Source organism: Pan paniscus, chromosome 4 (assembly GCF_029289425.2).
Source record: "Pan paniscus chromosome 4, NHGRI_mPanPan1-v2.0_pri, whole genome shotgun sequence".
Taxonomy (NCBI): Eukaryota; Metazoa; Chordata; class Mammalia; order Primates; family Hominidae; genus Pan; species Pan paniscus.
Window position 1 is genome coordinate 6584714 of NC_073253.2, and position 26616 is coordinate 6611329.

Here is a 26616-nt window from a genome sequence, read left to right on the forward strand (position 1 = left end):
GCTCAGGGTTTCCCAAACCAGTCAGTCCACACGGCCTTTCCACCTGGTAGCTGCCATTTCCAACCAGGCCCTGGAATCCATGAGGTTACCCTTTGGAGAATGCTGCATGCAACCTACCCACTCCCTTTACAGATTGGACAAACCCCCTTGACATCGTACCTCCGTGTGAACATCACACAGCAATTCACGGAAAGCGGGCACCCATTAGCAGGATGGGAGAGGCTGGAAACCAGCCCTGGCACATTCAAGATGCCCTCCTATGGGAGGAGGAATTGCAACAGCATTTTGTGCTCTGAATGCCCAGTCTATAGGAAGATGAACAGAATGTGCACTAAATATTTAAGCATCTGAGCTGTGGTAGCTCATGGCAGGAAGCCACGCTCACCTCCCAGGACCTGATTCTGCCATAATACACTGTCCCAGAACCATTATGGATCACCTCACCACTGGCTGAGGAAGACAAAGACAGGAGCTGAGTGTAGATGGGCAGCAGGCTCATCCTTGTCTCCCTTCTGCTGGCTGATGCACACCTTGTCCAGCTTGCTAAAGACACATGCTCCAACACCTGTCATTGTCAGGCATTAGATTCATGGCCATGCCTGCTGTGCCTACCAAGCTGCCAGCACCACATGGCTGCTGCTCACTGGTGTGCAGTGTGTGCCCAGCCTGAGGGCCAGGCGAGCTCAGGACACAGACCTCCCAGTGCCAGCACATAGGAAGGCCCTGGTAGCTGGCCAAGGAGGCCTAAGCTCACTTCAGTCATCAGACACGAAGTTCCATTCTCTAAGGATATCATCTGGGAGGAGGTGAAGCCTTTCTGTCTTGAAGGTTGGGTCTACCTCCAGGTGTGAAGGAAGGACATTTCATATACAGGGGAAAGAGGTATTGGCCAAGAAATATGGAGCCCGGATTCAAAGGGGGACATAAACCCCATCTCTTGATGGAAGGAGGGTCAAGGAATTTTAGAAACTTATTTTTCCCAAACTTCTAGAGTTGTTGACACCAGTTGTTTATTTGTCACATTGCTTATTTATTCACTTACTTACTCCTTAAAAGTAATTTTAAGCATAATTAAAGATATAATTCATCTCAGACTATTATCACGAGATTATTATCTTATTATTACCTTCCACACTCCAAAGCCACCACCCTTGGATGACATAAATATCCAATGACTATTTATCAGAACCATAGGCATTTTTATCTACCTGTCACCTTGCAGGGTCAACATTTACAAACACGTCGTTATTACAGGAACACAGAATAAGATAATGATCTTATTATCAAGACCACAGATAATAATCGTGGCTCGTTGAAGCCCTTTGAACCCAACAGCTGTGGGCCCATCTGAAGCTAGTGGCCTTACTTCTCTAGGTCAGATTCGCACACTTCGAAAACTGCAGCAGTTAGGAAGCTGCAGCATCCCACAGGGGGAAGCAGCTCAACAGCCAGAGCTGGGCTGAGAAGCGGGTATCTGGAAGCTTGCTCCTTAATGCCTCCTGAGGAAGCGCTGGGCACACACCTGGCATAGCCCAAATGCACGGGTTAGCACCACCCGCACACATAGTGCTCAGCTGTTCCTTTGGCAGCACTGTTGTTAGCGATGTGTGACCGCATTGGGAGAGGGTCTGAGTACCATGGAGGTGACTGAGATGCTCTGTACCTGTGTTACTTAGCACGGTGCAGGGCAGGAAGCAGGAAACTCAACAGATGTCTATTCAATGATTGATGGGCAGCTGCCAAGCAACTTCCAGAGTAGGGGTCCCATGATGCAGATCCCTCCTCCCCACCCACTCCATGTCAGCCTTATTTCAGGCCTCACAACATCCCACTTGAAATATTAACTGAGCTCTTGGCCTCAGTCATCGTGTTCTCCTGTCACCACTGCACCATCTCAAAGTGGCCCTTCCTACCCCACCAGGCCTCCCACTGCCCCGCACACAGCCAAAGCCCTGCCCTCACAGCCTGGCCCTCCAGATGTCTGCAGCCTGGGCCCCATCTGTCTTCAGACTTCACTTCCCATAAAGTTTCCTCATCTGGCTTTTGGTTTTGTTTCACAAATAAGCCACACACACATGCACACACAAAGAGGTACATGCACACATGTGTAAACATCTGTGACCACAGACCCAGATGCCAGCACACACGTGCACACACGCTCATGCTTCCAGGTGCAAATACACATACATACACACACACACGCACACACACACACATACACACCAGCTCCATACTTTAAACCTCTTTCCCCTGTATATGAAATGTCCTTCCTTCACACCTGGAGGTAGACCCAACCTTCAAGACAGAAAGACTCCACTTCCTCCCAGATGATCTTCTTCCCAAGTTGCAATTGAGTTCTCCCTCCCCATTTCTCTATACAGCGGCAACAGACTCACCATCACGATACCATTGCTGTCTTCTCTCAATGCAGGTGCCGTCCATGCTGTGAGTCCCTGGAGAGCAGCAGGGATACTTTTTACAGCTTTTTCGATGCTCACTTATGGTCCCCAGCAGAGAGCACCTCAGCAGGTGCTCCAAGAACGATGTTGCCTTGGAAAGGTAGCGAGGCCCTGAAACACAGAGAATAAGGGCAAAGTCTGGGCTGCTCTCGGAGCCTCAGGGCCCTGCCACCCCGAAGTCCTAGGACAGGGAGCGTGTCCTCTAACTTTTCTCTCTCCCTGCACTTTCTCTCCACCAGGAATTCTCAACCTTTTTTGTTCTAATAGAGCTCTCTTCAACCGCCTGAAAAAGTTCCTAATCCTTTTATAAAATATTGTCTTAAAATGCACAAAATAGGCTGGGCACAGTGGCTCCTGCCTGTAATCCCAACACTATGGGAGGCCGAGGCAGGTGGATCACTTGAGGTCAGGAATTCGAGACCAGCCTGGCCAATATGGTGAAACCCCGTCTCTACTAAAAATACAAAGATAAGCCAGGCATGGTGGTGCACGCCTGTAATCCCAGCTACTCAGGAGGCTGAGGCAAGGAGAATCACTTGAACCAGGGAGGCTGAGGTTGCAGTGAGCGGAGATCATGCCATTGAACTCCAGACTGGGCAACAGAGTGAGACTCCATCTCAAAAAAAAAAAAAAAAAAGAAATGCACAAAATAAATATTACAAAGGGCCTGAGTGATGCTGAAATCCAGCTCTGCGTTCACACTTGAGTTGGGGGATGGCAGGTTCCCCAGCACCATGTGCTCCCAGGTTCCCAGCAAATGTGAGCTCACTCTCCCTGGAGCCCTTGCCCTGGGTCCTGATCACCAGCCCCCTCTGGTTGATCTTCCCTCAGGTGGGAAGTAGCCCTGAGGAGGGGGAGCACAGAGGGGTTGTGGGCAGGGGTGCAGAAGGAGAAAAATATGTTGAGGACAACAGCATCAGAGGCCAAAGGCAGACTCTGGCTGCTGGTCTGCACAGACCACCATCTATGGGTTGCAGAATCTGGGTGGACACCTAAGGAGAGGAGGGAAAAGAGAGAGATAAAGGGAGAGAGAGAAAAAAAAAAAAACTGTCACAGACAAGCACAAAGAGTAGCTGCCCTCAATTAAGGCTAGTAAAGAATTGTTCCCACTGCACGGGGTTTTCCAACTGCAATCTTTGGGCTTGTGAAGCATTTTCTCTGCATCTGTTGTTGATGCCATTAAGTAGAATGAGTCACTGTATATATTAAGCACTAAGACCAGCAGTGACATAAGTCTATGAATTCAATGATCATGCCAGCTTGAAGTAGAAAAGGAGCTTTTTTTTTTTATTAAACCAGTGGCAAAGCAGAGAAAATCAAGTAATTTTTACATTATAAGATTTTTGCTTTTTTTTATACTGTGTCTATTTCCTTTTAATGACAGTTATCAAAAGTCACTTTTGGGAAAAGCCTTTGAAATTGAATAGAAAAATCTCATGCATTTACTTTTCCTGTTTTTCTGAAATTCAAATAAGATGTGAGCGACAGGCGCTGAGTGCTCCAGCCCCCGTGCTCAGCAATCGCAAGCTTTCTTCAGACCTCTCTTTGCAAGCTCGGGAGGAGACCAGAGAGGTTCCTTAGGAGGATCCCTGGCTGGAATCTAGGCCAGGAAGCCAACAGCAAAATGTGTTTGGGGTGAGCATCTGTGTTTGGGGCCTTCTGGCATGGTAACACTCTTACCTGGGGTGTTCGACATCACTTGTGCTCTCAGCACAGCTTCCAGAACAAGCCAGTGGCCCCAACAAATGACAAAGGGTCCAGAACCATGTGACCAGAAAAGGAAGACAGCCAGGTGTATTTGACAGCTCCCAGAATGACCTGGCCAGACACTCAGAAGGCCACGGAAGCTTCGCTCAGGCATGCTGCCAGTGTGTGTTTATGTCCCAAACCCTCATACAGCATTTGCTACCTGACTGGCCTTTGGCAAAGGGCTTTAGAGATGTTCCCCCAAGTCCCACATGGCACAGAGGGCAGGTGCGCATGCTGTGACAATTTTACAGGTGAGGAAAGGGAGGCCCGGGGAGCTTACAGGGCTCATGAGAGGTGCAGCCAGGATGTGAGCCCAGCCAGCTGGCCCCACAGCCTGTGCCCATGTGTGACAGGTGCCCCTCTGTCCCTTTCGTGGGGTCACATTGCCTAGTTGCATCAGAAACTTAACCAAACCTTACAGCTTGGTGTGTGGGTGGGCAGTGGAGGGTGGTGCAGGCGGCATCTCCTTACCTCTGATGCAGCATCCACCAGAAAAGCTGCAGAGAGTGTGGAAGGCAGAACAGTACTTCCAAAAAAAAACCAAAAACATCCAAGTCCTGATCTCCAGACCTGTGCCTATGTTAGGTAACGTGGCAAGGCGACACTGAGGTTGCAGATGGAATCGGCAGGCCTTGAAAGAGGGCACTTGTCCTGGATGGTCTTCATGTCCTCAATGTAATCACAAAACTCCTCAAAAGTGAAAAGAGGGTCAGGGTCAGAGGAAGATATGACTATGGAGAAAGGCACAGAGAAACGCACACTGCTAGCTCTGAAGACAGAAGGGTCCACAAGCCACTAGTCGAGGAAAGCAGGAGCCTCTAGAAGCTGGGAAAGGCAAGGACCAGATATTCCCCTGGAGCTACAGAAGGGACCCGCCCTATCGACACCTCCACTTTAACCCAGGGGGACAGCGCCGGGCTTCCGACCTCACGACTGTAAAACAATAAAATTGTGGGCCGGTGTGGTGGTTCATGTCTGTAATCCCAGCACTTCGGGAGGCCAAGGCAGGTGGATTACTTGAGTTCAGGGGTCTGAAACCAGCCTGTGCAACATAGTGAAACCCTTGTCTCTACAAAAAGTACAAAAATCAGACGTGTGTGGTGGCGTATGCCTGTGGTCCCGGCTACTCAAGGGGCTGAGGTGGGAGGATTGCTTGAGCCCAGGAAGTAGAGGCTGTAATAAGCCAAGATATCACTACTGCACTCCAGCCTGGGCAACAGAGCAAGACCCTGTCTAAAAAAAATAAATAAATGAATAAATTTTTAAAAATAAAATTGAATTGTTAAGCTGCTAGTAAGTGGATCAGTCAGTATTCAAGCCAGGTGGTGTTAAGCATTGTGTCCCTGGGATGAGTCATCATTCATAATCATTGATGAAAGTTTTAAATGTTAAGTATAACTTGGAATGATTCTACTGTATTGTTAATAACTTACAGTTATCATGAATCACTAGGCCAAAATACGCTATTGTTAGGAGAAAAAATTTCACCTCTACCACTTGGGTCCCATGCTTGGGGGCCTGCAAATTAACTGAAGATAGATTAACAGGAGAAAAGGCAAGGTTTATTTACGTGTGCACGTGGGAGTTGCTCAGCCATAAGTAACTCGCAGAATAATGTGAAGGTTTATATGAGGGGACAATGCATGTCCTTGCACCTTCACTTTGGACTTGACCACATGATTTGTTCCAAGCAATGGGATGCACATAAAGTGACAGTGTGCCAGATACAAGCAGAGGCTTTAAAAGGCATCATTTGCTTCTGCTGTCCTTCCTGACTTCTACCTTGCACCCTGAGGAAAGCATGCCCCAGGGTGTAACTTCTCTGCCAGCCTGGGTCCTGGGTGAGAAGAAGGGTGGCCCAAAGGAGTCCAGCCAAGAGGAGCAGCTTAGAAGCTGCAGCCAGCCTCAGACCCCAGAGTGAGAAACAAACATTTGCAGTTGCAAGCTACAGAGATGTCTGGACTACCTGTTACTGCGGCAGAAGCTAACTACCACAAGAACACATAGATTTTTGGCCTAAGCAACAGTGAGGATGATGGTGCAACTTGCTAATTTGAGTTGCAGCAAGTGGGGTGGGAAGGGGGAAATTAAGATTTCATTTTAGAATACACTTAGCAAATAGCAACACCTCCTATGCTATGAAGGATAAGATACAAGACACAACTTTCATACTCCTTGCATTTGGAGAATAATACAATTATTTGTATTTGGAATTTAATATCCCAAATAAACATTCATATCCTTTACACTCAACCTGTTCATTGTCAAACATTTTGTTCCCTGAAATTGCTTAATTCACATTTATTCAAAAAGAAAGTGCATTTGGAGTTAAAACTAGTTTTACCCAAGAGGGTCTAAAGAGCTTAAAAATAGAAATGGGATTATGCCAGGATGAAACCCATTAACAACTCAGCTGAGTGAGGTCAGTGGGGGAGTGAGCCTAGGAGCTCCAAGTAGGGAAGAGAGCCCCCATCATCATACCTGGATCATCAGGAGAAATGAGATCCACATGGACGGCACACTCTAAAGACAGCCAAGGGAAACTTTGCCAAAAAAGCAGAAGGTTTTTTTTTTTTTCTTTTTCATCAAGATAATGCCACTTTAACCAAGAAAAGGAACAGGTTTTGTTTGAAAACCCTAACTGGACATTTGGTTATTAATAATGTTATATCATATTAATACTTTTATATCATATTTCATTCGCTGTCTACCATATTTCCCATGTAATGATATAATCTTCATAACTAGAATTTTAATGGCTGCCCAATGAATAGCTATATCATAATGTTGGGGGGTTTTTTGTTTGTTTGTTTTGTTTTGTTTTTTCAGATGGAGTCTCACTCTTTCACCCCGGCTGGAGTGCAGTGGCACAGTCTTGACTCACTGCAACCTCCACTCCCGAGGTTCAAGCAATTCCCCTTCCTCAGCTACTTAAGCAGCTGGGATTACAGGCACCCACCACCAAGCCCAACTAATTTTTGTATTTTTAGTAGAGACGGGTTTCATCATGTTGGCCAGGCTGGTCTCGAACTCCTGACCTCGTTGTCCATTCACCTCTGCCTCCCAAAGTGCTGAGATTATAGGTGTGAGCCACTGCACCTGGCCGTGTATTTTTAATTTATCTTATTTTGTAACTTAGCTTTTTCTACCAAAAAATAGGCACTCATGAAAAGTTGTTAAATATACATTAAGTGAGGAAAGCAAGACATGCTGGATAATATCCTTTGCATTATGTCATTAGCCCATTTATATGCTGGAGGTTGCAAATTTTTTTGTGAAAAATCAGACCACGGCAATGACCTTGAGCAGTAGGATACAAATAACTCCCACAAGCTTAGCGTTCCAATAATGGAACACTAGCCATAAATGGGTTAAGATTATAGACGATACATTTTGTGTATGAATATACTTATATTCATTCTGGACAGATTAATGTTAAATTATAAGCGAGGTGAGTCTACAGAAATTATTATTTTAGTTACTAATTTCTACATCATTTAAATTATTTATGAGGAGCATGTAGTTATTCTGTAATTTAAAAACAACAAAAACAAGATATTTACCAATAAGTAATAGAAGAAATGATTCATTCCAGAAAGGCTTGAGGAAAAGATCTTGACGCTAAAGTACTGTAGCTAAAACATATTGAAATAGGGCTGGAAGACAGTGGCATCATTAGCGAGGCTTTCAGTCCACAGAACAATGAAGAATCCAGCCCCAGCTTACATCTTCCAGTCCGGCAGAGCTCCTGACAGCTTAACACATACTTCAGAACGCTTATCATACTTTAATATGGATACTGTATTCATATTTTATGTTCTTCTATTGTTTCTGTTTATAAGTATAGCCTGGATAAACAAGTCACAGAGTAGACACATAAAAGCACACAGCTAAATTCACATTTTCTCTTAATGTTAGAAACCACAGATGCATTAAAAAGGATCATTAGGGACAGAGGTGCACTTTGACGTTTTGATCTAACCCGTTTTCACATTCAAAGGATGCTTCGACTGTTATTCAGAAGTATATAATTGTGCTGAGAGCAAAAAGCACTTAGTGTCAACTGAACACTCGCTCAAAGGCTCAGTTGGCAATACACGAGGATGTGTTGGAGGATGCCTTGACTTGGGCCCTTCTGAGCTCCGTGGAGAGCTGGTGGGAGACAGCTACGGGGCGCCGGCGCTGGTGAGGTCCAGACGGGTGCCTCCTGTGTTCTGCGCCAGGCATGGCGAGGGGCATCTCCTTGCCACCTCCTCTTTGTTTGCCTCCACCTCTTGCCCCTCCCCGCCGCCCCATTTCCATTCCTTCACAGGAAAGGAAAAGCTAGAGGCACAGAGATGTGTTTAGTCCTGTGGTGGATGAACTCATCTGCACCATCTTCACGCAAGGGTTTACAATTCTATCCACTTTCACGGTGCCTTTGGTATTTGAGCTTGGATGAAACCAAAAGGTCACCAAAAGCTTCAGGAGGAACTGCTGAATTTCACTGATGGCTGAGTCAAAAATCTCCAAATTTAGCCCGGCTGATCTCCCTCTCCAAATGCTGATTCACGAGGCTTCGATGCTTGATGTTTCCAACACGGCTGGCTGGCAGGGGAAGTTTGAACACAGTCTGAAACCTTGCAAGCTTCTGCCTCATTTCAAGGCCTGAGTATATCCGAGTTTCCCCTGAATAATTAAGTGGAGTGCTCAGACTGGCATGGGGCCGTGGCTCTATTTATTCTGATGGAATCTCCAAGACCAGGTCACATTCAGGATAGCGCACTGTCAGTGTGTGCCTGCCAGGCCGCCTAGCCCTGAGGCTCTGCAGTTTTCTTTTAGCTTTACAGTCTCTCATAGATTGAGGCAGTTTTGTGAATTGCTGCTTAAAAAAGAAATCCCATTTAAGGTTGATTCAAAAAATGGATCTTCTATTTGGTGCCTTAACACTTGAAGTCAATACAGGTTGAGCATCCCTAATCCAAAAATTTGAAATCCAAAATGTTCTCAAATCAGAACCTTTTTGAGTGGTGACATGATGTCCAGAGCTCATGACACAGGTGTCTTTGGAAGCCCTGCCGTGGCTGTCAGCCCCACCACAGTCATCAGGGGCTCTCTCAGTGAAATACGGATGCTGGAGCCACACCCACAGGCCGTCGCCTTGGGAGTTTGCAGGCAGCAGAAGCCAGCAGCCAGGGAAGAGTCACTGCACTGGGGCACGGGGTCTGTGGTGATGTCACCACTCCTAGCCATCAGTACTTTGTGGGTTCGGGCCCTGTAGCGTCCACTTCTGGGTTCCAGGAGGTGGGCAGGTCCACCAAGAAAGCAGGGAATGTATGTTGGCACCACAGTTTGCAACCTCGTCGGAAATAAAAAGCTCCAAAGAATCAATTAGAGAAAAACTCAGCATAAAATGAATGCTAAAAGTTGGAATTAAGAGAATTAGCAAGTGAGACAAGACAAAAAAACAGGAGGTTGATTACGCAACATGAACCAGCTCTGTGAAGATCTTGGCCTCACTCAGTAACAGAAAGAAAAACTACGGCACGGGGAAGCCACTCGGTTTTCCCAGAATCCAACAATGACTGGGCTTCTGGGCCAACCCCAGAACACAAAGTTCCTGACTCAGGCGCCCTGTGACCCACTCAACGTGAAAGGGAACCCTCCGGCTGTTGTCTGGATAATTGCTTTTTCAAAAACGCCCACTGGATAAATCCAGATAATTAAGCCCCCCAAAAAGTATTCTTTTCTTCGTGAATTATCGACATAATTGCCTTAGTTTTCACTTGGTTTTGCATATGCACTATAGCCTCACCTCTCCTTTGCATGGTCAGCATGAAGCGAGTTGATAATCTGCATTCCACACATATTGAGCTATTATCATATGTATGAGGCAGTATGATCGGTGTGATGAGGAATTGTAAACAAAAGTCCTAAGTAATAAGCACAGGCAAGTGGCCTGCCTTCAGAAGCTCACAGTCTGCTCCACACATATTCTTAGGAGAAGGAAACTCATAAGATAAAGCAAGGCGGGATGACTAGAGAAAGGCAGGGTGGATGAAGGAGGGAGACAGGAGGAGGGACATGATGCAGAGACGGCTTTGTTGGGAGGGCCCTGGAGGGTTTCGGCTGAAGGGAGAGGAGTAGAGCATGGGCAGCTATCCAAGAGTGACATGCTGCCCAGTTTCAAACCTGGGCTGTAGCACTTGCAAGCTGGGTGACTCAGTCACTTCACCTCTCTAGGTCTCAGTTTCCCATCTGTAAAATATTTTCTTTGTTAGGTTATTTTGAGGACTCAATGAGCTGCTTTCTGCAAATCATTTCCAAGGTGCCACCAGTGTGGAAAGTGCCCATGTGATTGTGAATGACCATCCTCAGGTCTTGGAGGGGTGGAAATGGCAGTCATTCTGAGCTTTGAGCAGGGTGTGCCCATTCACCACTGCCTCCACTACCTGTCACTTATCTGCAGAATAGAGGGAAGCCAGGGGGATAAGCAGCCACACGTTCCCAGGAGTGGCATCAGTCAGCCCTGAGCTAGCACTGGGGCCTGGGAATATCATGAAATCACAAATAAGAAAGATGTGACAGGGGAAGAATTAACAGGCCATCATGACTGACCTGGTACCCAAGGAGTGAGGTGGCAGACACAGATGACCTTCCACCAGGAACGGGGGAAGAGCAGCAGAGAACAGAGGAGGAGGGAGGCGCCTCCACTCTGCTGAGCCAAGGTCTTGCGTGGACCTCCAGGAGGAAACCCACTAGCCTGTTGGAGAAGGGAGAGCAGATGTGGTTTCAGGAGGTGGCAAGATAGAGCTATATGGAAGATGGATGCTCCAAGGAAAAGATTTTAGGAAGGGTGGTGGGCTAAGGCGTGGAGAACCAGGGAAAAGAGGTTTTGTCAAGCTGCAGAGGACACTGGTTCTTGGGGACAACAGATGTGGCAACTGGAAGAAGCCCAGCACTCTCCATAGAGCCCACATCTCCAGCATATTCATCACTCCATGTGAAATATGGAAACATGACAGAACTCCAGATGACGGCCTGTACTGGGGAGGAGTCCCAAAACCCATGCTCCAAAAGTGGCGTAAGACACAGGTCATGACGGTGAATCTGTGGGTACACAGGAGGGGATCAGCCAGGGCTGGCTGGCCTTGCAGGCATCTTGGAATATCTCTCATGCCTTCTTTTTTGACCAGTTACTCAATCGGCAAATCCACAAGCAGGACCATGGCTCTTTGTAGCCCTGTGGGTGCTTGGCATGCATGTTAAATGGACCAGTTATAGCCAAGATGACACTTCTGAAGGATGGGGCTGCCCCAGCTATGTGAAGCCCCTAGAGATGAAGAATAAAGAGGGCTGGCTGCACACAGAGAAGAAAAACACCACCCAGGAACCTCAGTTACTTTGCCCTTCTGCCTTCTGAACGGAAGCCGCCAGTTCTGCCAGGCAACATGCTGTTTCCCCTGAGTCTTTTTTTTTCACTTCAGAAACTATGGGAGATATATGTAAACACTCTAAATGTATAGGCTCATTTTCCAGTAAGTACAAAAGTGGATGGGTGGGTGGATGGATGGATGGATGGATCGATTGATGGAAGAAAGGAAGGGTGAGAGTAGGGAAGGAAGGAGGAAAGGAAGGAGGGAGGGAGAGAGGGAGGGAGGAGGAAAGGGAAAGACACACTGTATAGTAAACTTTCCAATCTAATTGAACCCAAAACTTACAATAACTTCAGTTTCCCAACTGTGAAATTAAACTGCTTCTTTCTATAGGCTTTATCTTTGCCTTATAAAATTTGGTTTAGATAAATCAGACAAAACTTCTGATCTTCTACCACCAAATCCCTACAGGAAGCCCCTGGAAACTTCCTTTACACTACCACATTGTCTACTGCATTTTTCCCAGTTGAACTCAAGAAGAGCAGGGCTTGACTGTGGCCGGTGTCCAGATTCACGCCTCATCGTTTCTCCCACCAATGTCCCCACCAGTCAGTGACACCATCATTGTCCTTGGGTCCCAGCCCAAACATCTCAAAGCCATGTTTTACCTCTGTGCCCTTCACTCCACCCACTCCATGTTCAATAGTGATGGAGCAGGCTTGGGCGCGTACATCTCTGAAATGACATAAACGATGTAAAAGAGCTTTTTGAAAAAGCAATTGTAAGAACAAACGTCTCCTCTTCCCCTCCATTTCCATTGGATTTTATACAACTGAATGAGCTAAAGTTTTCTGCAAAATCCCTCCTCCAGGGTCCCTCTCCTCATTCCTCAGGGCCCCCCAAGGGAAGGGCAATTATTTCTTTAGTACCTGCTTGCAAAATGATTTTCCAAGGATGGATTTCAAGTTCAACTTCTCAAGCTTGCAAATGTGGCAACTCAAGGAGACCCATCAACCCGCCTGCCCCCATCTGCCCACCTGCCGGGGCTTGCTCAGTGCCAGCCCTCTCTGCTGCGGCAGCTCCAGCCTCCGCATCCTCCAGTGTCCAGCACAAGCACAGTTTCCCCACCTGGACCCCATTGCTGGCCTTCCCATGCTGATTTGGAGTGACATCAAGACACTCACACAGTGGCCAAGGAGAAGTTGAAGGGAGGTTTCTGAATGCATCTTTCCTCCCAAACATGCTGAGCAGTTCTGCAGGGCAGAACCAGGTCACTACACATCCCCGTGTGTCTTTATTACGATTGCTTATAAAATGAATAAACGGTCTCCCATCCGAGTACTAACCAGGCCCGACCTGTAGTCCCAGCTACTTGGGAGGCTGAGGCAGGAGAATTGCTTGAACCTGGGAGGCAGAGGACCGGCTCGAATGTGAAAACACGGGCAGGTATTTGCCAGCAAGACAGGGAACAAGCGGCTTCCTGATAATAGAAACAGAGGCGGGGGGGATGCTGAGACCTGACCCCACAGTGGCCCCTGAAGAACGAAGGGAGGGCACGGCGACGTGAGGGCCTGGGGGGCCCAGGGAATGCGGTGGGCCCATGGAGGGCACGTAGCCACGCTGGGCAATTGTGATTGGGCTGCCACGCTGGCCTCCAAGCATCGCTGAGCACAGGGGCCATGCTCAGAGGTGTGTTTGCGCAAGGCCATTGCAGCAGGGTGAGGAGGGTAGATTTGGACGCGAGTGGGAATGAGGTGAGGGAGGGATGAGGGCGGGTCAGGTGGTTGCTGCGGTCAAGTCCTGGACAGCAGGAGCAGTCTCCAGGGGTGCCTCAGAGCGGACTCTAAAGGCCATCGTGTACATCTCCTCAGCTGCGGTACAGACTACCCCAAGCCAGGCAGCTTAAAACAACAGAAATGTATTCTCCCGCAATTCTGGACCGCTCGGGTCCAAAATCTAGGCGTCGACAGGGCCGTGCTAGGGCTGGAGGCTCTGGGGGAGAATCCAGAATCTGCTCCAGGTCTCTCTCCCAGCTCCCAGGGGTGCTGGGAGCCCTGGAGCCCTTTGGCTGTGGACGCATCCCTCGGATCTCTGCCTCTGCCGTCCGTGGCCTTCTCGCTGTGTGTGTTCACATCGTCTCCCTCCGCCTGTGCTGTCTCTGGGTCTCTTCCCCTCTTGTGAGGGTAGCACTCAGGGTCTTAGGGCCCACCTTAAACTAGTATAACCTCATCTTAACTGGATGACATCTGCAAAGATCCCATCTCCAAATAAGGCCACATTCACAGGTATCACGGGTTAGGGCTTCGACATGTCTTTGTTGGGGACCCAATACCACCCGTAAGAGGCCTGGTGCTTGGCGGGGGCTGCAGGAGGCAGCGCAGAGCAGGGCTTCAGCCAAGGGCCAGGTTGGCGCAGAAGCTGGTTCGATTCCCTGGAAGGGGCCGAGGGCAGGAGGTACTGTTCCGTGTGGCTTTGGGGCTTCCTGCTGCAACGGGCTCCGGGCAGAGAGGCCTCCGCTGCCTGCCAAGGTTTTAGTTGCTGCCGCTTCTCCCTTATGTTCCTCCAAATCTCCCGCTGCCCCCATCTGAACCTCAGAAGCATGCTATGGGGACAGGGGTTCCCGGTCCTCAGCTTCAGGAGGCTGGATCCACTCCTAACTGGGGTAATCTGTTTGCTTCTTTCCCAGGGGACAGGTTCCCAAAAGGCGGACCCAGAGCAGAAAGTTGAACATCTAACCAGTCTCTGCCTCCTGAGGCAGACCGATGTTGTGGGAAGACCCGAGAGTCAGGACCCGGGCGTGTGAGAGTCCAGCCCCAGTCCTGCCCTGCAGGGCCTGTTCCATCTCACCGGGCTCCAGTCTTCTCACCTAGAAAATGAGGGCTTCTGATGCAAAGTCTCTAAGGAGCTTTTCAGCTTTAAAGCGTTCTGAATCCCATTTTCCCGCTGACTGACATTCTAATTTCACAGCGGGCTTATCTCCCCCTCAGAAGGGTCTTCAGCCGCAGCAGGGCCTTCCGTTTTAGCTTACATCACTCTGACCTTTTTATCAAGCAGTTCATAAACGCCCTTGCGCTAGGAGCGGCCGTCGCCCTGTGGTCCCCGGAGAGGGTCCTCCGAGGACTCTGAAAGCCGCTTCCATGGTTGGCGCCGAGCACAGGCGGCTCCCTCTGGCTTCCGCAGGCCAGGCACGGACGGGGTTTGCCCAGAGACACCCTGCTCAGCACTGCCAAGCTGGAAAACAGGTGGGTGGGGGCAGCCGCCGGGAGGGGCCAGCAAACCGGGCCCTCATCCACCAGCAAATTCCACCTTCAGTGCCTCACTTTTATCTCCAGATGGGCGCGTCCTTGTGAGAAACCACAGTATTGTCCCCCACCCATGAAGGGAGGCGTGGACGTGATCCCAAAGCCCCTATGTTAGACGGTCCAGCGTCGCCTAAGCAGTCACATGGACCTGCCCGGTCCTTTGACCTCAACACCACACACTTCCCGCACCTGCGGCAGGAAGGCGAGGCAGGAAGCATCCACACAAACCTGAGTATATCACAGTGGCGCCACCATCGCGCCGGCTGCAAAGTTGATTTTCTAAACCAGAGGCAGCAAAATGGACCCGCTGGGGAGTTCCTGTATCTTGCCTAGCATTTATATTAATATTTGGGGGTATCATTTAATTGATTAGTCATTACTGCATACAAGGTTATGAGTCGAGAAGTATAAAATCTATATGTTAAAATTTTAAGAAAAAAATGTCAAGCAGAACTAGCCAGACTGACATCATTAATCTGGTACCTGCACACACTTGTCTCATAAAGTGCTAGGAAGATGGATATTTTTCTTACATATTATGCAATTATGTATGGCATATTGCCTCTCTCTGTAGCTTGAAAATCATTACACTGGTCAAGCTGTCCCACTAGTAAAAGCAGACGACCACTTCATAGGTTAAAAACATCTGCAAGCTATTTAATACTAAGCTTCATTCCATTAACCTTCATTTTTGTCTCAAAATAATCCTGACCATTTAATATATAACCCCTCACTCCAAAAAGCATTGATTGTACTGTGAAAACATGATTCTTCAGGCATGGCATTTGCTTGTTTACCAATTATTCTCCTTTCCTGGCTAGAACCCTAAAATAATATCAGCAACTGCTGGGAGGGAGGGACGGAAGGGGAGGAGTCAGACTCGGAGGACATGTCTGACAAAGAGGCAAAGGAAGCTCCTTGCTGCTGCTGCTGTCCTTGCTGCTGTTCTGCCTGGGCTTCGTTTTACAGGATCAATGTTGGGGTGTCACTGGGTCAACAGCAGGGAGGTCTCTCAGCAGGGACACCCAGGCCCAGCGAACACACTGATGCACCGTGCTCATATGCACCGTGATCACTTCAGCTTCTTTGGGGGAAGAATTTCCGGCCTGAGCCATCACATTCCAGGGAGTTCCTGAAGACAAAGGGTATCATGGAGTCTCTGGGCACAGCCCCTCGCTCCTCTGCAGGACCTGAATGGTCACCCCACAGCAACAGAGCCGGCACACCCTCAGCACGGCTGCAGCATAGCTCTTGTCCACTCCTTCTATGGCGAGCAGGATGGCATCACCCACGGGGCCTGCCGTACCCACCAGCGGCACCTAGACAGGGACAAGAGGAGACAGGGCACTGCCTCCTCTGGGACAGGTGTCGAATGGAGTCAAGATCTCCTGATTGTCAGAGACCAAGGGGTCAAAAGGACCCATGCCCCCAGCACCTTCCCCAGCCTATGAGCAAGCCATGGTCCCATGCTTTCCTCCAAAGCCATGGAAATGGTACTGTGGGCAGGGAGGGGTCTCTTTGGCCACAGACACCTGGCTCCCCCTTCATCTTGAGGGCAATATTTCTCTGGTGGGTTGGAAGTGCTCATTACTCACATTGGGAATGACACTTCTGGGGTGCCCAGTGTCGGGGACTTTGGGAGGGATTGCATTCCTCTCAGTAAAGTGGCAGGGAACACAGAAGCTTATGGCAAGCGTTGGACCAAATACCAATGAAAATACCAGACAGAGTAGCTTACAAACACATTTCCAAAGAGTTTCCCTTGTACTCATGGATGGAGTTCACCTACCTTTCTCTCAACACTGGACTCAGGCAATGCTGGAGAGTAATCCAATTTCATGCAATTCAATGAATACAGTGAGGCCAAGGGGGAAAAGCCCCCTCCTTCCCCTGAGAAGGCTTGCAGACCTCCAGGCAAGCAAAGTGCTATGATGGGCTGCACCGTGCGGCACAGTGGAGGGCAGAGGAAACTCACGGCATCAGCAGGGCTCTCAGGGCAGGCACTCACAGTGAGGCAGGAAGGTGAGCTCGTCGTCAGGCACAGGAGACACAGGCAGGAGGTGAAGGAGGATCAGTGGGGAGACAAGCCATGAGCCACACTCCCTGGAGAGCCAAAGGGCTAGCGGGCAGAGGAAGAGGGTGGCAGGAGGGTGTGGCTGAAGTCAAGCAGGAGAGCAGCTTTGGGGAATGGAGACCAGGATGGGCTTCCTGGAAGAGAAGTAAGGGAAGTGAGAGAGCCAGTCTGCTGCCCACCAGACCAGAGTTCGCTGGGCGGGAGGGAGCTGGGAATAAAGACACAGGACCCAGCAGTCCCTCTTCCTCCTCCTGCCCTCCCACTGCCACCCACACAAAATCAGCCCTGGGACACTCAGGAAAAGGAGAGTCCTCAAAACGAAGACAACAAGAGACAGAGAAAAGGCAGCGGGAGGTCCCACATGTGTATCTAAATATCAGGAGCAATAGACACATATCCCCCATTCTGACCTCACATTTACAAATTTAATTCCATATAGATTGTAAGTCTCACCAAGAAAGGTGAAATAATAAAACTTTAAGAAAATATGGGAAAAGAAAAAAAAGCACTAAAACCACAAAAGGAAAAAAAAAGGTACATTGAGCCACATTAAAATAAGAACTATTATTCATCAAAAGACACCACTGAGAGGGAAATTCAGACCACAGAAAAGACATTCATAAGACATGCATTTGGCAAAGGACTTGGGCAAATCAACAAGAAAAATCCAATAAATCCAGGTAATTCAAAGAAATGGGCAAATGACTTGGACAGGTACTATGCAGAAGAGGATAGCCGCATGGCTAGTAAACAGATGAAAAAATGGTTGATATCTCCCACAGGGCAATGCAACACCCTGCACACGTGAGAACTACTGACGTGACAAAGGCAGTACCCAGTGTGGAAGGGAGTGCAACATGAGCTCTCATCTCTATTGAGAAAGTGTTCACTCATCCATTCCAGAACAGGGTTTGCAGGATCTACTGATGCTGAGAACGCATCTCCCTATGGCCCAGAAACCCTGCTCCTAGGCATTCACACGACAGCAACGAGTATGTGTGTGCCTCCAAAGACAAATCCACACATCATCACAACAGCGAGATTCATAGTTGCCAAAATCTAGAAACAACCCAATGCCCGCCTACAGTAGAATGGATCCCTAATTGTGGTGTGTTCACACAGTCAAAGCTACACCGCAACAATGAAGATGAACAAGCTTCAACTAGACACAACAAAAGGGATTTATCTCACATATAATGGTGAGCAAAAAAAGCAGGCACAAAAGCGCACACAGTGGGGCTCGGTGTACGTGTGGTTCAAAATTGTGCTGTTCAGACGTGGGAGGTGGGTCCTGTTGGAACGCGGGTGAAGGACAAGTAGGAGGCACGAGGGGCTTGCAGGATGTGGGAGAGGTGCTATTCCTTCCTCGTATCCTGTTTACCTGGATGTGTTTCATTTGTGATGATTCACTGAGCTGTGTACTTAGAATCTGTTCATTTCCCTTCTATCTGTTTGTAGTGGGCTGAATGGGGACCCCCTAAAACACAGGTCCACAACCTAGTTCCCAGAATCTTTTACGATGAGAATCAACCCTACCTGATATGGCAGAAGATGTGATTATGGTGAGGATCTTGAAAGGAGGAATTTATCCCGGATTACCCATGTGGGCTGGAAACCTAAAATGAGAGCCTCCTTGTAAGAGAGAGAAAAGGCCACACGGCAACACAGAGAAGACCATGTGAAGATGGAGGCAGAGCTTCAAGGGATGTGGCCGCAAGCCAAGGAGCTCCCGGAGCACCCAGAGCTGGAAGAGGCAGGAAGGATCCTTCCTTGGGGCCTTTGGAGTGAGCACAGCCCCGCTGAATTCAGACTTCTGGTTTCCAGAACTATCAGGATACATTTCTAAGGCTGGGCACGGGTGGCTCATGCCTGTAATCCTAGCACTTCGGGAGGCCAAGGCGGGCAGATCACTTCAGTTCAGGAGTTTGAGAGAATAAATTTCTGTTATTTTAAGCGACCATGTCTGTGGTCATTTGTAAAAGCAGCTGCAGGAAACGGATCCACTCTTCTACTTCAATGAAATGAGGAAATTAAACAGTAAAATCGAATTCTGCCTGGGCCCCACTCTAGGCCAAGTAAGTCAGAACAGGCTGGGGAGGGCCTGAGCATCAGGCGGCTCCCATTCCCGGGTGGTGCCCAGGGTTCCCCGGGCTCAAGAGGCTTCACCAGGAAGGGAGACTCCCTGCTGCCTCAGGCCCCTGAAAAGGTCCTCAGGGACATGGGGCAGGGGGGTCGGGGGCACCAAAGTGGCCAGGACCACTCGGCCGGGTTTCCAGGCCGCACTAAGACCCTTCTGAGGTTTGCAATCATGAATCGTAAGTGAGCCTCAGCCAGCTGTGTAACTGTCTCCTGCGATGTTCAGACCCTCAGGGTAGATAAATGTGTTTAATCAGAGCTGGGATGTTTCCAAGTGAATTATAAAAGAGAGGGAAGAGGGCAAGGAAATTGAGGATGCTCAAAAGAAGGAATGACATGATGAGCCACAGAATCTTAGCTGGGTAAGAAAGGAACTAAGGGTGGAGGGAAAGCTAGGGAGCAGAAATGAGGTAAGAAGAATGAATGGGGGCCAGAAAGCACCACAGTGGGGGCTCACCCAGGAGGCTGGGCAGGCGGAGGCAGTCAGAGAGGGAGGCAGAGGCTGGGGGAAGACAGGCTGAGGTTCAGCCTCAGAAGAAGGAAGCAGAGGCTGGAGGGGGACAGGCTGAGGGTCTGGACATGGGAGAAGGAGGCAGAGGCTGGAGGGAGACAGGCTGAGGTCCAGACATGGGAGAAGGAGGCAGAGGCTGGGGAGAGAGGCTGAGGTTCAAACACGGAAGAAGGAGGCAGAGGCTGGAGGGGGACAGGCTGAGGGTCCAGACATAGAAGAAGGAAGCAGAGGCTGGAGGGAGACAGGCTAGGGGTCCAGCCTCGGGAGAAGGAGGCAGAGGCTGGAGGGGGACAGGCTGAGGGTCTGGACATGGGAGAAGGAGGCAGAGGCTGGAGGGAGACAGGCTGAGGTCCAGACATGGGAGAAGGAGGCAGAGGCTGGGGAGAGAGGCTGAGGTTCAAACACGGAAGAAGGAGGCAGAGGCTGGAGGGGGACAGGCTGAGGGTCCAGACATAGAAGAAGGAAGCAGAGGCTGGAGGGAGACAGGCTGGGGGTCCAGCCTCAGGAGAAGGAGGCAGAGGCTGGAGGGGGACAGGCTGAGGTTCAGCCTCGGGAGAAGGAGGCAGAGGCTGGGGAGAGACAGGCTGGGAGTCCAGCCACAGGAGAAGGAGGCCACAGCGTGCCAGGAAGGTGGTTAGAGCTGTGAGGAGGTCCCACAACAGAGACCAAGCATTCAGCAGATTATCCTCAAGGAGACCAATGACCTAAAAATGGTGCCAGGAAGGAAAATGAAAGGAACACCATGACCAGGGTCCGGAGCCTCAGGGAATGGGGGAGTGGTCCTGTAGGTCAGGGATAAGAGCTATGGGACATGGGCTTAGATGGGCTTTGTGTCTGGCAGAGGGTGAAGGAGAGCATGTGGACAAGGCCACAGGGAGGGGAGCAGGGAGGGCGCGCCTCAGTGGCAAGAGAGGGAACAGCCTCCCTTTGAGAACTCAGAGGATGGCCGACTTGTGTGAAGGGGACACTCAGAGAAGAGGTGAGGATGCAGCAATGCTTTCTACACCCAGGTCTGCAAAGCTTACTGAAAAGTAATACATCACTGCTCTTTAGCTGTAGGAATTCTACTATCTTGGTATACTTATGAAATAGCCAAAGAAAGGCAGCTTTCCAATCCTTCACCCCTGAAAGTTCACACACTCAGTCTACGTGACATCACTGCGTCCTTCAAAGCAGGTCCTCCCAGAGCTCACCCTTCTAAATGCAGAAACTGGCCAAGTGGAGCTAGGAGTCTGTGTCATTCCCTAGGACATTCCCAGGGTCCCTATTGTGTGACATCTACTAGGAAGGCACACGAGGCACCAAGCTCCTCCGTAGGAGACCCCTCTCCCCTGGCGGTTCTCTGCTGTCACTGAGCCACTGTGTGCAGCCATGATGCCCAGGCAGGCCCTCACCCCAGGTACCTCTGGGGCCTCCTGGGTGCTGCAGCTTCTTGCTGGGCTGTTCATGGAACAGGTTGCCCTTGGTGCCTACATGTCCCGCCCTCAGCACCAGCTCCTGTGAGGGCAGGGACCCCAATGCCCTGGACCTAGGGCTCTCCCTTCTTTCCTGTCTGCCCCATGGCCATCCTGGAAGGCATCACCAACAGAAAGCCATTCCAGAAAGCGTCCTCTGTGCCCAGATGGACGCAGCTGCCCTGTGTGAGCTCCAGGCTACCATCTAATGACATCTTATCTTCTTCCTGAAACCAAGATACCCCTGGCTGGTGGAAAGTGAATGGCCTTGGAGTCGAAAGAGACTTTTTCGGGCAACCTGTTGTGTTCGTTTCCTGTTGCTGTTGTAACAAGTCATCACAATCTTAGCAGCTTAAAACAACACTAGTTTATCATCTTGGGATTCTGTAGGTTAGGAGTTCCAAAGCCGGTCTCACTGGGCTAACCTCAAGGTGTCAGCAGGGCTGGTTCCTCCTGGAGGCAAGGGGTTGGCCGGCGTGGGGTGGGGGTGGGACTTCTGCTCCATTGCCTTTCCAGCTTCTAGAAGCCACCCACATTCTTTGGTCCTCTTAAGCCAACAGCCCTGTGTTTCTCTGACCATGCCTCTGTGCCCAGGCTCCTCCTGACTCTCCTCTTCCACCTTCCTCTCCCACTTCTAAGGACCCCTGTGATTACATGGGGCTACCCAGATAATCCAGGGGCATCTCCCTCTTTTAAAGTCAGCTGATTAGCAACCTTAATTTCATCTGATTCTCCTGCACCACATAACCTAACGAATCCAAAGGTCCAGGGGATTAGGAGGTGGACCTCTTTGGAGGGCCATTATTCTGCCTACCACACCTCAAATGCAAGCCATCTTCTTTTCCAGGCTTCTATTATTTCACTTGGTTCCTGATGTGGTAAGGGAAAAAGGGGTTTCCCTGGCAGCACATGCTGCTAAAGCGGTTGAGGGTCCCTCCTCCACAACTGAGTGGCTTTGTACACAAGCAGTTCCAGCAAGCAGGGAGAGCTCCAGAAACACAGTTGCCAAAGAGACTGAAGTTCTAAAATTCACGGTAGGAGACTAACATGCTCCTGCAGGACAGCAGTACAGGCATTTCTGCAAACACATCTTTTTTTCTGTTTTCCCATGCTTCGATCCAGAGTCTCTAGATTAAAGCTTTTTCACCATGGTACCCAAGGAAGCACAGATAAAGGCTCCCCAGATATATGTGTGCATGTGCTTATGTGTATGCACACGTGTGTTTGTGTAAGGGAGAGAAGTTTCAGCAGCCACTTGTGATGACAAAGTATAGGCATGCACCAAATAACGACGTTGTGGTCAGTGAGGCACCAAGTATATGACGCTGGCTCCATAAGGTTACAACGGAGCTGAAAAACTCCCACTGCCCAGTGATGTTGTCGCCATAGGAACACGGCACACCGCGTTAGTGATGCTGTAGTCATAGGAACACGGCACACCGCGTTGCTCACATTTGTGGGGAGGCTGGTGTCAACAAACCTGCTGCACTGCCAGTCGTAGAAAAGTGTAGCACATACCGATTATCTACAGTACATCATACCTGATAATAATAATAAATGCATATATTACTGGTTTAAGCATTTACTATACTTTTATCGTTATTTTAGGGTATCCTCCTATCTATGGTGTACTCCTATTTTTTTTTTTTTAAAGGTAACTGTAAAACAGCCTCAGACAGGTCCTTCAGGAGGTATTCAGAGGCACTGTTGTCATGGGAGATGACAGCTCCATGCGTGTCACTGCCCCGAAGACATCCCAGGGGGGCAAGATGTGGAGGTGGGAGACAGTAATATTGACGATCCTGACTCTGTGTAGGCCTAGGCTCACGTAGGTTAGCCTAGATGATAGGTTTGTAATGTAGGTTAGCCTGTGTTTGTGTCTTAGTTTTTAACAAAAAAGTTTAAAAAGTAAAAAAATAAAAAACTTAAAAGCTTATAGAATAAGGATGTAAAGAAAGCAAATATTTTTGTACAGCTATACAATGGGTTTGTGTTTTAAGCTAAGTGTTTTTCCAAAAGAGTCAAGTTACAAAGAATTTCAAAGCTTATAAAGTTAAAAATGTACACTTAGTTAAGTATATTATTGAAGAGGAAAACATTTTTAATAAATTTCATCTAGCCTAAGTGTCTGGTGTCTATAAAGTCTACAGTAGTGTATAGTAATGTCCTAGGCCTTCACATTCACTCACCACTCACTCCCTGACTCACCCAGAGCAACTTCCAGTCCTGCAAGCTCCGTTCATAGTAAGTGCCCTGTACAGGTGAACCATTTTCTCTTCTTTTTTTTTTTTTATTTTAAGTTCTGGGATACATGTGCAGAACATGCAGGTTTGTTACATAGGTATACATGTGCACACATATGTTTCTTGCAGCACTATTTACAATAGCAAAGACTGGAACCAACCCAAATGCCCATCAGTGATAGACTGGATAAAGCAAATGTGGCACATATACACCATGGAATACTATGCAGTCATAAAAAAGAACAAGATCATGTCCTTTGCAGGGACATGGATGAAGCTGAAAGCCATCATGTTTTGTCTTTTGTACAGTATTTTTACTACACCTTTCTATGTTGCGATACACAAATACTCACCATTGTGTTGCAATTGCCTCCAGCATTCGGTACAGTCATCTGCTGCGTGAGTTTACAGCCTGGGAGCAACAGGCTCTCCCATAGAGCCTAGGTGTGTGGCAGGCTGCACCATCTAGGTGTGTGTAAGTACATGCTACGATGTTTGCACAACAACAAAATCACCTAACGACGGGTTTTTCCTAATGTATTCCTGTCACTAAGTCGTGACTGTGTTTGTAAATCCCATTTCACCAGCCGGTGCATACATGCATTTCTTTTATCCCCCTACCAACGCCAAAACACACCTACATTTGGCATTTGTTTTCCTCTGCTAATGGCTGGACAAAGGAAAAGTCTTTTCTTTTCAGTTTGCTCACTGATGCTGCTGCTGTGTCCCCATAGGAAAGCAGGGGTCCCACCGGGCGGGTCAGAGGGGACCAGTCTCTGGTTTCCTAAGTTCCCTGCAGCCATGGCTCCAAGCTCCGCACCGCACAGGTGATCCCACCCATCCTGGGCCCCAGTTTGGAGAAACTGTCACAACCATTGAGGAGAATTAGGAGAGACACAATAAGCATGCCTATGAGTGTGGCATACATAAAAAGTCTAGAAGGACACTCAATAAACTCAATAAACAGCCTTAGTGGTCGATCTCTGCAGAGGGGGCCAGAGAGCTGGGAGCTCAGAAACATGATGAACCAAAGCAGACACTTCCCCGTGCCATTTCTGGGAGGGCTGATTGGTGACACTTTTTTGGGTCACAGTTTGGTAATAATTAGCAACATTTAAGTACACATAATTCCATCTTAAGAAATTAATCCCAAGGGACTGCACAGATGCCAGTCCAGGACAATGAACAATGGCGTACCCCATGGCACTGCTGGCATCACAGAGTCTAAGCACATTGCGGCTCCTCCATGCCATGGGCACCACCGACGGGCCTGCCAGCCTGCCCCTGCTGACAAAGATTTGCAAAGGTATTTCAAACAAAAAAAGCAAAACCCTGAAGGGTGTGTATAATGCGATCCTCTATGTATTCTTCTAAGCACAAACCTGAATATTACGCGTAGAGGGCATCTGGTCTGCCTAGGAGGATGTCCATGGTTAAAAACACTGAGGCTGGGTCTGGAACGCTCTGCACCATTCACATTTTTCACCATGAAAAACAAGTGTGCGAAACAGCAGTGTTAAGTACGCTATCTGCTTTTGCTCGCTGCACAAAAATAACATTTGTACAAACAAAAGACTATTTAAGCTTAACAAGAGCAGCAATAAAAAACAGGTCCAAATCGATCCTGTGTATGCCCAGTTTCTGTACGGGAGGGCTCTGTGCTGAGTAAGCGCTCTGGTTTCACACTGTGCACAGTTAATAAATGGTTATTAATAATAGCAATGATAATGGCCTCCACGTGCTACTGAAATGCAATTAGTTTCACAGTGGAGCATGCTACACATCTGAGGATGAACATTCAATTTTCACTCACATCCCAAACTTTTAAGTGGTCAGACCAACAGTTTGCATAAAAGGGCCTCCTGTGTGTTGCATTGTGTCTTAATTTCATAACTCGACCGCACCCCGGGCCCCAGCTGCTGCTTTTGATTAAATCAGTGGACGACTGTGTTAACATCCCTTTGGGACTCTGACACTCCAGGCTGCATGTGGCTGCAAATTAATAAATGCTGGGGCACAAAGAGACTGCCCAGAGGGCACCTTAAAATACGTGCCTCTTCCCCTAACATATCTTGGGAGAAAAAGAAGCGTCCCTGGAGGGTTGATGGGGTGGACACACAGAGTGAGCACGGGAGCGCAGGCAGGGAAGGGACCATCTCTTCCTCATCAGCAGCCCCTCTGCAGGCAGGTGGCTGAGAAAGGCACAGGAAAAGGGCTCAGGGCATTTTCAAGAGGAAGGCCAGGCAGGAAGGAGAGGGGAGAGAGCTGGAAGGAGGAGGCAGGATGTGGCAGGCCCTGGGGCCGTCTTTGCATCAAGCCACCTCCCCCAGCCTTGAGAAGAGGAACAGGAGGTTAGGAACAGATGATGGCCCATGAAAAGGTGAAAATAAACTAGCTGTGATGCGTTAAAGAGGGTGACGCCTACGAGTCCTGCAGCCACTGCAGGCAGAGGAGGGCCTGCTTCCCTGACCCATCTGCCTGCGGCTGCAGGTGGCACCTCACAGTGGCTGTGCCTCCCAGGACTCCAGCTTGAGACTCCGGAATCCTCCCACCTGGAGAATCGGGAAGACTCCTGCTTGCTTTTCCAGTCGGATTATTTACCTCGGTCCCGCCAGCATCTATGCCCTGACTTGAGACTACTCTAGGCAGAGGCAAAGGTGAGGCCAGCCAGGGAGGCAGCAGCCGTGGATGTGGGCAGGGCCATGGACGGACAAAGCAGCTCCTCTGCAGCTCCCAGACGCAACCTCTGGTGAGCACTGTCACCAACCATGCCATTCCTCAGCACTCCCAGAGGGAGCCTGCAGACGGCCCCGCGTGGATGGCTGCTGCTTCTTATTCCAAACTCTGTCTAGACTGAGGCGCAGTGCTGGGCCTTGCGCTCATCAGATAAACTAAACTTGAAAACTCACAATGACGCATCCGGGGTTTAAATTTACTTACATGAAATTCAATTTTTAGCCTTAAGTCACTCCTACAAAGTAAGTTTCTACAGGAAAGGGCCAACATGAGCACCCAGTGAATGGAAATCCAGGCCATCCTCATCCTGAAGGTGCCAGAGCAGGCCCCGCCGGCTGCCTGAGAGCTCCCATTCCTTGTCAGTCCCCTCTGCCCCTGCCTGCCTCTGTTCTCTGCCCCTGCCTGCCTCTGTTCTCTGCCCCTGCCTGCCTCTGTTCTCTGCCCCTGCCTGCCTCTGTTCTCTGCCCTGCCTGCCTCTGTTCTAAGGACTGTAAGAGCTAAACCTAAGATCACTCGACTCCCTCGTAATCGGGGGGGCCATGCGACAGTGTTCTTGTCCATGAGATGTGAGCAGAAGTCCATGAGAAAGACAGCCCT

At 49.2% G+C, this 26616-nt stretch overlaps 1 long non-coding RNA gene across 2 annotated transcripts in view; it reads right to left on the bottom strand.

Moving 5' to 3' along the window:
- Positions 1–26616, bottom strand: part of LOC103784339 (uncharacterized) — a 269859-nt gene that overhangs the window by 238391 nt on the left and 4852 nt on the right. For both annotated transcript variants that reach the window (XR_010112169.1, XR_010112168.1), the window contains exons 2-5: positions 24666–24747; positions 7772–17073; positions 4680–4898; positions 2397–2570 (exon numbers count right to left, since the gene is read on the bottom strand). This is a non-coding gene — a long non-coding RNA (uncharacterized LOC103784339). The remainder of the gene's footprint in view (positions 1–2396; positions 2571–4679; positions 4899–7771; positions 17074–24665; positions 24748–26616) is intronic.